The sequence below is a fragment of the Cuculus canorus genome, chromosome 3 (genome assembly GCF_017976375.1).
Source record: "Cuculus canorus isolate bCucCan1 chromosome 3, bCucCan1.pri, whole genome shotgun sequence".
NCBI lineage: Eukaryota > Metazoa > Chordata > Aves > Cuculiformes > Cuculidae > Cuculus > Cuculus canorus.
In genome coordinates this window covers 18852426-18864837 of record NC_071403.1, presented here as the reverse complement: position 1 = coordinate 18864837, position 12412 = coordinate 18852426, and positions in this window count along the sequence as shown.

Below are 12412 nucleotides of genomic sequence, written 5' to 3'. Positions count from 1 at the left end.
TAGCAGAATTTTATAAGGACAGAAACACCAAAATTTACACATATCACTCAAGTTGGCTTTTTTCCACTTTGGCTGGTGCTAGGAGGTACCTTCTTCCAGCACCTCCTTCCAGCATCAGCTGCCTTGTCAAAGAAGCAGGCTGCTTCTCTCTGATCCGTTCAGCTTCCTTCTTAGAATGAATCAGTTCTTGATTTCAACTGTTCACTATTTAACATGAAAGACCTGATCAGGGGAAAAAAGAAAGTCAGAAATCCCTTCCAAAGAGCTTGTAGCTGCTGATGATCTGTAAAGGTTCATATATTCCAGGTCATTATTAAATCTTCTACTGACAGTTTCTGGAAACTTGAAAAAGCCATAAACCCATCAGGGATTTCTTCCCTTTGTCCTGTCTCCACTCTCCAGTACCTACTCAATCTGCACTAGTATTCATTTTCCTTGTCCTTCCTATGACCTAAACATAATTGCCATGTATACACAAAAAGCTCTCAATCAATGCTGTACTAAGCAGCAACACAATATTGACAAGGAGACATGTAGAATTGATTTAGGGTTCAGTTTTGCAGCTGCTCAAATTTGGAATTACCAATGCCTTCAGCAGGAATCCTCAAAAGGGAGTGGCTGCAAATTCAGGCCCAAAGAAAGCAGTAGCACATCGACAGCTCACCCGTCCAGCCAGCCTTTCCCTCATCTCCGTGACCTGACTTGATCCAGCTCAGGAGATCAAGGCAGAGAGAAACAAATGGTGTCTGGAAGGTGATTTACTGCAGATGGAATATATCAGCCATACCTTCCTGCGCCACCTGCATTGCCATCGTCTGTAAGGGCAGAACCAAAGACTGGGAAGAGAAAGCTGAAGAAAATAAACATGAAATAAACTTTCATTACAACTTTGGTTATTATGAGACATGAGAAATTTTGTTCGTGTCATTTTTCTTTCCCCCATCTCCAGTCATTTCTCCTGTTTACCTCTTTCTGCAGCTGTATTTTACAGCTCAGTTTGGAGCAAGTGTTAAGATTTTCAATCTACAACTTTCAAAGGCCACCAAATATGCCAAATATGAGACTAATTAGTAAAAATGCAAGTGCCCCAAGCATTCATACAGAGAGACCCTTTTAAGGTTATTATCCATGGGTTATGAACACTGCTAATTTCAGGGCTTAGACATGTAGGGATTTGTGTCAGAAAAAGTACTGGATTTTTTCTGTATTTAGGTTCTATTAGGATCCCATAGCTGATACAGGTAACTGATGGGACGGCCGTAATTCACAAATCACTGGAAGGATCATTGTGCATCACTTTTAGTTGACATAATTGGGCTTGTTTTTTGAACATGGGAATAGAACTCTGTCATGAAACTCAGAACTGTGTTTCAAACGTGCCAAGTTAAGGTGTGTTAAGCAGTGGTGCTAAGATTGGACTCGTTTCAGGAGATTTGGTGCAAAATCTGCCTAGAGATTTGTTCACTGTCTTCCACAAACTTCAGAAGTTTCAGGCTTCTGTAATTCTCGGTGCTTATCCTGTGTTGAAAGCTGCAACTTAACTTCCAGAATGTACACCCACTCCGAGGTACAACAGGACATCCTCAAATGCTTTGATTTTCCTGATTTTTGTTCTCTTTGCTGTACCTTTTAGGACAAAAAAAGAAAGTTAAAGAGCATTGCTCAAAAGCAGAAAGTCCTCTGTAAACCCAGCAATACTGTCTCCTCTAGACTATATAATGAAGAGATTATTATATTCCCAAACAGCTAATAATTCCTTCCAGTATGACTGCTGCTAAGATAATTCATTAGCATTACCCTGTGATAGGGAAGTTTATATTTAACAAGACTATACATGGAATTGGGCTACTCAGCTGTGTGACATAAATCTTTGGGTGCCAGCAGAAGAAAAAAATGTCTTCCAGTGAAAAAATCCTGGGCTATTGCTGTGAAAGAGATATAATAATGAAAAATTACATATAAGACTGGAAAATGTTTGCACATTTAATCTCATTTTCTAACTCTTTGTACTTTTTACTAGCTGGTTTATAGTTCTTTTTTGGCAAACAATTTTGTGATCAATTTTCATCCTATCAATTATGAATAAACTGTCATCATTTCACACCCACGTGAACTGTGCTATTGGTCACTCAAAATCCACATTGCTTCACAGATTTATGTCTGTTGGGAATTGAGCAGACTGTTCAGTTTGTGTTTCCTGACAGGTGGTGTAAAATCTCTTTTTTAATAAACTACTTCCATTTCTGCACAGAATTAATTTATTTTCCTCATGAACTAAATTTGATTTTCTGATTAGCTGTTGCTTGCTCATAGGCTTAACTTCATTTCACAGACATTCATACAAATGTTTTTATGCGAGTTCTTCAAAAGCAAAAATGTTTATACAAAAAAACAGTCAAAGTGGAGATTTCCTTAGCAGATTTTCAACCAACCACAAGTAACATTCTTACTATACACAAATTTCAACCCCCTCTGCACACAGCTGGAGACTTTCCACGGATTTCAGGTGTAATTAAACTGGATTATATGAGTCTAGCTCCGATGATAACTGTAAAAGCGAGTAGATCATGTATGTTTTACTTAGGTGCTTTTCATTAGGTCTTTACCTCCTCGAGCTCTAGGTTTTCATTTTCTGTGTACATAACTTAATTGCCTCCGAGGTAGCTGTTGCTCCTTTGCATTGGATGCTTCCATATTCAGAATCTGAATTTGCCCAGTTGTAGCCACTCCAGCAGAGCTGGCTCTTTCATCTCTGTCATGGAAAAGCGAAAGTGAGGATGCCCCAGAGAGGTTTCCATCGGAGTCTCCCTAGCAGGAAGCTGCAACCTCCTGGTGCTTTCTCTCCAGACTGCCTCCAGGGTTCCCTTACCTCTTGTCCTGCTTGCTGATTGACCCCAGCCTCATGAAATGGCTCCAAGCTGGTTTTTTTCCTGCTCTAAGCAATGGCACTTCACTACCATCACAGACAGAAGCTGTGTACAGAGCAGATATCTGAAATCTGTGTTCAGTTCCTACAGGCAATACCATGTCCCAGGCACAGAGCTGTAGCCATAGTCCCCTCACTCAGGCAGTGGTTAGTATTTTACTGTACCTGCACTTATCCCTTTTCACAGCAGCGGAGCTGTGCTGAACCCAGATTATACCTTTTTTTTGCCTTTTATCTGAGGATTGACTTCTTACCTTAACTTGTGATCGGTGCTACCTGTCATCCTGTGCAATACAGCAAAAATTTCCTCCCATGCATCAGAATGATGTATGTCACCACACTTTTATCTACTGCCTGTTTCCCTTTAAATATTAAGAAAACAGACAGAAATTAATGTAAACAACAAAGCACTGCACTTAGGCCTTCGTATGTCATTTAACTGTACAACGAATACAAGATGACACAGTTTACCATCACAACTTAATTATTTACACTTATTTAGACAGGCTAACTGTAATTAAGTTATGGCTGTTTTGAAACACATCTTTTTTCCTTAACAGGCCTTAATTTAATTTAATGCTATGTTTTAATTTAAAACTGCTTTCCTGTAATAGAAAACAAGTTGGGATGACAAATAAAGCACTAATGTGCAGATATGATTCATTTGCATATAAATCAGTTAATCTTTTTAATGGAACTCCTTTAAATAATGCTTTTTTTTTTATCAGTTGTATTTCTGCTCTTTATACTCCTGTTGTTAGGGAACCGACGTTTTCCCAATGACGCACCAATACTGGCAGGAAGCACATCCTAAGTGTATTTTGTGACTCATTTCAATTTGCTCTTTAGCACATTTGCAATTTGCTCATTAACATCGGCATTGGTGGCTAATGGATACTCAGTAGGAAGGGGTTTTTTTCCATGAATATATCATGGAGCAACAGAAATGAAGGCAAGGAAGGATTTTCACTGGTGATAAAGAGGATTTGTGGCCGGACAGCAGGCCATGACCCAGGACTCACCATGACCTCCGACGCAGGGAGCCACACCACAGCTGATGTCTGCCATAGCACCTATGCTTCTCATCCCTCGCATGCACACAGCTCATGTGCATCGGCAGCAGAGAGAGAAATGATCTCTATGATGAAAGAAAATTATATCTTTTTGCACTGATCTTTGCCATTGCTCCACAATTTAAATTTCTGAATATCATGGTTGTTATGAATATAGAATAGACTTGGCTGAGCAATTTTGCTCTTTTTTTTTTCTTAACTTTTCCTCTTTTCTTTAAATGAAAGAGAAAGAGAAAAATAAAGAGCCTGGAAAAAATACTGATTTTTGTTGTACCCATTCAACACAGAAACCACTAATCATTTTTCACCCAGGTCTTCTGGCTCTGTTGTGGACAAAGCACAGAAAAATATCACCGCCTTCCCCCAATACTCCAAAAACTATATTCTGAAACTGCAGATCATCCTTTCTCACAATTTCCCATTATGTGGATTAAGTGAACTGATCAGTATGTTCAGCTATGAATGAGTCAGGTTTCTGACATCCCTCGGAAAACCTGTTATAGGCAAGCATCTTCTGTGTTTGTCTTCAGTTAAAGTTGTGGAGACTTGAGAATGGCAGCCACAGACTGTTTGCATGAGATGGACTGATGTTACATGTATGATGATTTCCCTAAGTCAGAATATTCCATCAGGGCATTCTGATGAAAAAAAAAACACGTCTGTAGGCTCAGGTTTCTGCAGAGCATGCAAAACATGCAAAACATGCATAAAACATGTAGCGAAGGCCATAAGAGGAAGCCTGAAGGCAGTAGGGGCAGATGTTAAAGGCAAGATTAAAAAATCCCTGAAATGCCCCTCTGTACATACCAGGAAACATACACAACAAGGGCAGCAAATCTTCAGGTATTCTCAAGAAAATAAGAGGTTTACATTATTGCTGTTATTATTCATTTCATCAAACCAGGAATAACAGCAAAGTCAGTATGCTATTCAAGATGTGCAGTGACCTTTATTATACTCTCATAAGGTTTTTCTAGCCTCAAGTTGTTTCTTCAGCTTTAAAAAACAATGATGTCACTAGACCGAGCCAAAAGGGGTGCATTATACCAGGTAGCAGGTGAAAAAAAGCACTAGATTTCAAAGATAGAGGATGTGTTGAATGTATGAATGATATGTATACAAGAACTTATGGCCTGAATACTCCGCCGTTTAATAGACAAATTTAATATTAGTTCCAAAATAGTTGTCCTGTCACTTAAACCCAAAAAGCAGATGCTGAAAGAAATGGGGAGAAAGACTCAGGTGCCACTGATAAAGTCAAAATGCTCCATATCCTGTTTGATTCATTCTTACACACACATGCATAAAAGAAAACATACTTTTGACCATATGTATAGTGTAATTGAACTGGAACAGAGATGGAAATATGAGAAGAATGGGAACACAAGAGCTCAAAGAATATTTAGATAAACCAGTATCATGACCTGATAAAATTTACCCTGAAGTACTTAAAACTCAGAAAACAAAATGAAGTAATTATTAAACTGTTGGATACTACTGTGAAGACATGGAGCACAAGTACATCCCAAAGACTGAAGATGAATCATCATAGAATCATAGAAAAACAGGTTAGAAGGAACCTCAAGAATCATCCATTCCAACCTTTCTTGGCAAAAGACAAGATGGCTAATACGCTGTTGAGCTGAATTTTAAAAGTGTCCATTCGATGTTGGGGAATCCACCACTTCTCAGGGGAGATTATTAGAACGGTTGATTGTAATTGTGAAAAATTTTCCTCATCTGTCCAATTGGAATCTCCTTAGGAGTATTTCATATCCATTGCACCTCATCTTTTTCATGTGACTCCTTGTAAAAACAGAGTCTCCATCTTCTTTGTAGCCACCCTTTAAGTGCTGGAACATGGTGAGAACATCTCCCTTAAGCCTTCTCTCTCCAAAGCCGGAGAAATCCAGTTCTCTCAGCCTTTCCTCATACAGCAGGCTTCTCAGTCCTTTGATAATCTTTGTAGCCCTTCTCTGGACCCTCTCCAGCCTGTCCACATCTTTTTCTCGTGGCAGGGACCAAAACTGAACACAGTATTCAAGCCGTGTCCTTCCAAGTGTTGAGTACAGTAGGATAATGACTTCTCTGTCTCTGATTATGATGCCCTTGTTGATGAAAGCCAGCATCCTGTTGGCTTGCTTTGCTGCAGCAGCACATTGTTCACTTATTGTCAACCAAGAACTCCAGGTGCCTTTCCACAGAGCTGCTCCACAGCTGGTTAGATCCCAGCCTGTGCTGCACTCCCAGATGATGCTTTCCCAGGTGCAAGACCTTACACTTTTCCTTGTCAAAATTCATAAAATTCTTCTTAATCCACTCTTCCAGTCTACCCGGGTCTTCCTGTAGGGTAGCTCTCCCTTCCAAAGTGTCCGCTTCCCCACTCAGTTTGATGTCATCAGCAATCTTCATCAGGATACACTTGATCCCATTAGTCAGATCACTTAGGAAGATATTAAACAGTGTTAGGCCCAACATGGGTACCTAGACGTCCCCACTTGTGACAGGTTGCCAGTTTGAGAAGGAACTATTTACCACCACCCTTTGGGTGCAGCTTGTCAGCCAGTTCCTCATCCACCACAGAGGTCACTTATCTAGGCTCATCACATCAGTTTCTCTACGAGGAGGCTGTGAGATACTGATCAAAAGTCTTGGAGAAATCCAGGACAGCATTGTTGGTGATTTATTCACCTCTCCTGTTTGATAAACATCAATGTTTTCCTTCTCTTTCTGCTTGCTGTTTACATATCTGAAGAACCCTTTCCTATAGTGTAATATCTCTTCTTACAAGGAGAACGCAAATCCAGGGTAATAAGGGTAATCAGTCCAGGTTGGATAAGTGGAAATGCACTAAAACCTCTTTGATTAGTGAAATGGCCAACAGGGATGTCTCAAGAACAATTTGTAACAACCTGATCCTTCCTTGACAGGATAATTAACCAGGATGCCAGGAAGGATAAGTTAGAACTCTACTGTGGTATAGTCTAAACATCATCCCATGTGACATATAAATAACGTGGGGAGACGCTGGCTAGATTAAATCATTATAAAGGAATACAGCTTGTCATAAGTCAAGCTCAAAGTATCAGTAACATGTTAGGAAATTGGAAGGGTAGATCATGCAGTGTCTTAGAGGAGGACATTATAAATCCACTACTAAGAAATATTTTCCATTAGATGCTGGACAGGACTTGTTTCTGCACCTAAACATATAAAAAAGTACACACCAAAACAACCTGGCAGAGGCTTTGTGTATTTTTGTGGACAAGACTGGAATTCAAAGTGCCCCTGACTATCTGGGCAATGCATATGCCCACTGTGAGGTGGACAACGAAAATGAGTGAAAGAGACCTGAGGACAAAGATTGAATTTCTGAGTAAACTAAAAAAAAACCCAAAACACAACAGGGAATAATGGCTACAAGGGAGGCTTACATTAGATATTACAGAAAGGGATCAGGGAAGAGAAAATAAATATTTTACTGTGAGGATAGAAAACAACTGGAACTAGAGTGTCTTCAGAGGCTGAAAAAAATCTGTTGTTTTTGTATAGTTTTAAGAAAATACTAGACAAATATCTATTGGAGGATGATCTAAGTGAAACTGTCTCAGACTGGCAAAGTCAGCTCTACCTCAATCACTGCTACGATTTCGTCAGCCCCTCAGCATGAATCAATAAGGTATTCCCTGTTCCTTGCTCAATTTCTCCCCTCATCTTTTCCAGACTTGCCTGCAATCTAGGACAATTTGCAGTAAGACTGATCAATTACTAGAAACCTTGTGAGGTATTCACACACTGTTCTTTGTGTCAGATCTGAACACTGAAGAAACTGAGCGAAAAAACATAGCTTTAGCACACAGTCAGCTTTTTTTTTTTTATCATCTTGCTTCATTATCACAGGTTATGTTACAACACATTTTCCACAGCTCGTTTTGCCCTCAGCTTGCTTTATAATGTTCAGCTTTGCACACGTGTCCTGGCAACATGTTTCCAAAGCAGGAGGAGGGGATCAACCTGTGAGGTTTTTGAAAAAACCTCTCTAAGCATCACCTCCTTAAAAGTAGGGGAAGAGGAGGGGAAAAGAAGGAGTAAAAGGAAGACAACTCCAACACCACAACCTTGAGGGATAAAAGAGGGCAATAAAGTCCCAACGGCTATGGAGAGGCAGATAGAGGGGCTGAATTATTGCTCTCACTTCTCCTGTTACTAGTACCCTGACTCCCTCTGCATCTCTCTAATCAGAATTGCCTCACACATAGCAAACAGGAATAAGATAAACCCTTGTTGGAACAATCCACGCAGAAAGGAGATTTTTCAGTGGAGGGCATTTTGGACGTAGTATGTGCCACCATGCTTCTTATGTTACTACACTCTTTCCAACAGCTCTCTGGCTTCTTTTCTAGTCAAATGAAGTCATGACAAAACTAGTAGGTGCCTGGGAGTAAATTCCTGTGTTTGGATAGGAGAAACACATGGAATTTAGTAATATTGTTCAAAGGACACTGTCTTGATTTGCTGGTGAATCGGTCTGATCCAGCTACATGAAGGTTCTATATTTTGTGGTTCCAGTTCATCCCTATTTGAATTTAACTATGTAAAGAAACAAAATTTGAATTTTTAATAGGCACATATACTCACATATTTTGAAAATGCAGAATGTTCTTATTTTGTTCATTTTCCTTGATTTCTTCTTTCAGTGAAAAAAATCTTTAGAATTGGAGGAGGAAATTTTTTTCATGATTTGCAATACAGGTTGCATACAACTTTCTAGGGTTTTCAGTAAGCATGGGGGAAACACCATTGGAAGCCTTCCACCTCGACACACTGGAGAATTGGACAGAAAGAAATCTCATGAAATTCAACACACCGATACACTCTACACTGAAGTCATGCATCTGGGGAGGAATAACCCCAGGCACTAGCATATGCAGGGGACCAGCTGGCTGGAAAGCAACTCTACAGAGAAGAACTTCGAATATTCCATGTGAACACAAGAAAAAACTTTTGTTCACTGTGAGGGTGGTCAAACACTGGAATGGGTTGTCCAGAGATGTCATGCGGTCTCTGTCTGTGGAGATATTAAAAACACAATCAGACATAGCCCTGAGCAACCTGCTCTATCTGACCCTAGTTTAGCAGTCTGTTGGATTACATGATCTCAAAAGGACCATTCCAACCTCATCATTTCTGTGATTCAGTGAATAACAGAGGCAATGTGAAAGAGCAGCAGTCTTTCATTAATGATAAGTGAATATTTCATACCACGTCATCTACTCTCAAAGGAAAATACAGATTCCTGACTTTAAAAATAGATCATATGGATCATCTCTTGGAGGTTTTTGTATTTCCTTTATAAGGAATAAAGAGAAAGAAGTGTTTCCTCTTTTTCAGTGATTTCGTTCCAGTAGGGAAGAGAAGTTCCACTTACTGTGAGAAGAAAGAAAGGGTACCAAACAGACCCTCTTCCCCTTTTGTATCCCTCTACAGGTATTAAAATTCAGTTTGGACAAGGGTGTTGAGGAACTTGAAATCTGTCAAAGTATGGAAAATAGGTGTGTCCAAAGTCAGTGTCGGAATCATCATGTCCTCCTACATTCGGTGCTTTGCAGAGATGAGGGAAGGAACCAAAATATATGTGACACAGTGGCTTTACCTCACCACTCAGGGACTGTGCATTGGTTTATATCGACTAAATACTAGCCTACAGGTTTCTCTCTCTCCAATTATCTTTGTTTTACCTATAGGAGAAAATAAATTATGAACAAGTAGACTTTACTATGTGCAGAAAAACACTGACATGGTATGATAGATCTACTGTGAAATGCCCATCTTGCAATGATTACATGAGTTAAATATTTCAGGGATTATTTTATGGGGTTTTAATTTGTAGAGGGAAAACTTTGCAAGTCATAATTCTAGGTTTGAAGAGCAAATTTAAGTCATTCAGATGCTGGATTTTTAACAGACTCCTATGTGGCTAGTAGAAGAACTGAGGTGGTACAAAAGAAAGCTGCCAACACCTCCAGATTTAGTCTTTCAGAAATTTCTCTATTTAACAACAGAATGAAGAATAATTAGCCCCTTACAGGGTCAGAGGAGTCAGTTCCACACAGCTCCAAATCCTCCATGTCCTAAGGATTTTCCATAGCTCAGCTCCTACCTTATTCTGAAGAAAACAAACTAGTCCCTACTATGATGTAGTGATGTATTCACGCCCAGACTGCCAGATCATAGTTTTCTTCAAGGTGACAGCAACTCATTTCTCCCAGGCTGCATTTCCAGAACAGGGCTCCAAACAGATTTCATTTGCAAGTAAATATCGATGGTCTGGAAAGGAAGGTTGATATCCTACGAGAGAGCAGATTCAATGGCAGCAATTATCTAGCTATTGAAAAATAGAAAAAATATTTGTTTGGAAAAATAACCAAATATCCCATTTGACAATTTAGTCTGATTCTTTCCCAGACTCCCTAGGAATTATTACACTCTCGCACTAATATCTACAACAGAACCATAGCTAGTCACTGCAGGGAACATGGGATTCTTCCTCATGCAACTCAACTAATCTCCAACGTAGCTGATGGGCCATGTTTCAAAGCCATCATCATCCATATATTGTTCCAGCAGGTTATGTTTATCACATAAGAATGAGACTGGAGGAATCCTGGGTTAATTTCATACCATAAAATCTTAGGATCACTATGATGGACCTTATTCACACTACTGGAGTACTATTATCTCATTCTGATAACTCCTTGCACACCTGAGGAATCACATATAAATTAGTGGAAAACACTGAAATTTGAGAGTAAGAAACAGTACTAATTGTTAAAATCTTTAGCTGTTAGGTTTCTCTTCAGAATGTTCATCTTAGATCCCTTTCTAAGTGGTTATTTGAAATTATAAAATCAAAAAAACATGGAAGAATTTAACATTTACTGACCAATTTTTTTTCAGTAGTAATGACAACATAATGAAGTGTTCATTACCCATGTGTATTAGTGTGTAAACACCTCCCTCTGAATCTGCCACAGTGAAATGCCATTTCTGGAAGTGCTATGTATCTCACATTCAGAGCAAAATTGTCCACTGCAGGTGCAGAAGGAAAAAAAAGCAGTGTTTTTCTTTTTTTCCTCTGGGCTGATACATCTCTTTCGTCATTCACTTCATTATTAATTTATCACACAATATCGTTTTCCTGTGGCATTGACTTGAATCAGGTTTAGTATGGACAGGTGCTGTTTAAACATTCCCTGCCCACACACAACTGTGCCAATAAGCAATGATCCTTATCTGGAACATCCCTCTGCTTTTGCAACTCAGAGCAAACTCTGCAGTACAAATCATCAATCACACTTAAATGTATTACAGAGTTTGGGGTTTTTCGTAAAAAAAAAAGTAGGGAATAAAGGGTCTTAGAGTGTCCTATGAAGAATGGTCCATTTTTTAGAGTGTCAGTCAAGGACTATCATAAACTCCTTCCTCTTCCATGTGCTTTTCACAGGATCTTGTGAATGTCACATTGGCAAAACCTATAAGAAGCAGTATGATACTTAGCACCCACATAGTTAATCCTTTTCCATGCCCTTTGCAGACTCTGGATGAATAGACATTTCTAGAATGCAGATGATCTCATCCTGATGATTTCTAGAATGGATTGACCAATTCCACCCTGAAAATGCCTACTTAACTTTGCTATTTATTGAGTGATAAACCCTAGAGTGTCTCAGATATGTCTGCAGTATAGGTATATAAAACTAGGTGAGGTCAGTCCTGTTCTTTGTGCCTGGCTTACTTCTCTATTTAATGGGTTACAAAACATCTATGATAGATAAGAGGAAATAATATTTCCCTTGTACAATATGTAAAATTCTACTCTCATATGCATTTGCTCCACATACTGTGAGGTAAATGTTCTTCAGACTGTGGAGCACCATCCCATGTGCTACCATAGACCCAGTGAGGACTGTGAGTCACCCACAGTGGCTTCTCCCTGCCCTCAGATGGAAGAACACTGTCCCTCTCTCACCAGGAGGGTCCTTGCAGTGGCAGTGCTACCAGGGGTCTGCTGCGGATATGGCAGCTCATAAGAATTGTGTGGAATGATGTATTATCATGGGTATTTTCTTCATACAACACATCAGCATTGCTTCTGGTCCAGATTTGTCTGCTGGCTGCCAGTCTGAGCATGAGCAGATGTGGCCTGAGATTCATCAGAGTGTAAACGCTCTCCAAAAAGCTCAAACCATCTATTTGTAACCTCCACAAATGAAGAGGGCAAGGCAGTTTTTTAACTCTTACCAAATGAACTCCTCATTCAGACCCATTCATTTAACTCGCATGAGTGCTTAAGGAATTTCAACATCAGCTTTCTTTTCTGCCATTGAAGAGCCCAAACCCCAAACTTTACCTA